Consider the following 1285-nt stretch of genomic DNA (forward strand, 5'->3'; position numbering starts at 1 on the left):
CGGAAAAAAAAAAAAACATAATCCACAAGTAATCTGCACCACTCCAGTCCATCAATTAATGTCTTGTGAAGCCAAAAGCTGCATGTTTGTAAGAAACAAATCCATCAAGACGTTTTAACTTTAAACCGTAACTCACTAAAATATGAGTCCGCTATCCATAATAATGTTTCCTCCAGTGAAAAAGTCCATCTCCTGTTTTCCTCTTACATTAAAATCCAGCCACATATTTGTTTAGAGCTGTTTTGGCTTGTAAATAGTGTTTGATCTGTGCAAATTTCTCTCCTGATTCAGATGAGATGACTTTTTCACTGGAGGAAGCGTTATTATGGATTATGGACTTGTATTTTAGCTGGAGGCAACAGTTTGATGTTAAAAATGTCTTGATGGATTTGTTTCTTTTGTCTTCTCCAGACATTAACTGATGGACGGGAGTGGTGTGTATTATTAGGGCCTTTCGCACCGCTTTAGTTCCAGAACTAAATGTACAGTACTAAAGTACTGGGACGATTTTGTGCTAACTATTTCCCAGTACCATTTAAAGGGTTGCATTCGCACCGACAGTGTGTACTAAGAAGTGACGGAAGCCGGTCGACAGCGTCGTCATTTGTGTGCGGCGTTCAACAACAGAAACAAAAAAGAACAACATTAACAACAGGAGGATGGAGGACGCTGTGATCGGAGCTGTGTTTTTGTTGTGTCTCGCGGGTTTCACAATAATGGACATGGAATGTCGACGTATATGTAAAGCAATTGAAAGAACGGAAAGGAGGACTAAGAATCATGTCTTTATCAGCTGTTTGGACTCTCATTCTGACGGCACCCATTCTTTTTTTTTGACTCTTTTGTATTTAGATTGACTCTGTCATCAAATCTTCCCATGTCATCTGTATTGGCCATCAAATGGTCAAAGACTGCTGTATAGCATCTGTCCTGGCACCAGACGGTGAGCACATCGCTCAGTGCACAATGCCAGCCAGCCGTGCCAGAGCGAGGAAACAGATTTATCCAATATTGTCTCTGAGCCCCACAGTCCCACGTTGGACTTGTCCTGGCACTGAGTCCTCTATACAGCACGGCCAAGACAGAGGAGACTTGTTCATGAACAGTTCTATCTCTTGAGGGAGGGCAGATATTAGCCCTGATCGGGCGGTTAAATGAGTCTTTGTGCTCGTCGCAAAACTGTTGACTGAATGTAGTATTTTATCCCAACTCTGTTCTTCAGTGTTGACAGAACTCATATAAAATTGACCTGTCATCAACAGATGACAACAGTGTGTGCGTGCGT

At 42.0% G+C, this 1285-nt stretch overlaps 1 protein-coding gene across 1 annotated transcript in view; it reads left to right on the forward strand.

Moving 5' to 3' along the window:
- The window catches only part of LOC107653199 (disks large-associated protein 4-like), a 165954-nt gene that overhangs the window by 144673 nt on the left and 19996 nt on the right, over positions 1-1285 (forward strand). The gene's annotated exons all lie outside the window — the stretch shown is intronic.

The sequence above is a fragment of the Sinocyclocheilus anshuiensis genome, unplaced genomic scaffold, assembly GCF_001515605.1.
Source record: "Sinocyclocheilus anshuiensis isolate Anshui unplaced genomic scaffold, SAMN03320099.WGS_v1.1 scaffold143, whole genome shotgun sequence".
NCBI lineage: Eukaryota > Metazoa > Chordata > Actinopteri > Cypriniformes > Cyprinidae > Sinocyclocheilus > Sinocyclocheilus anshuiensis.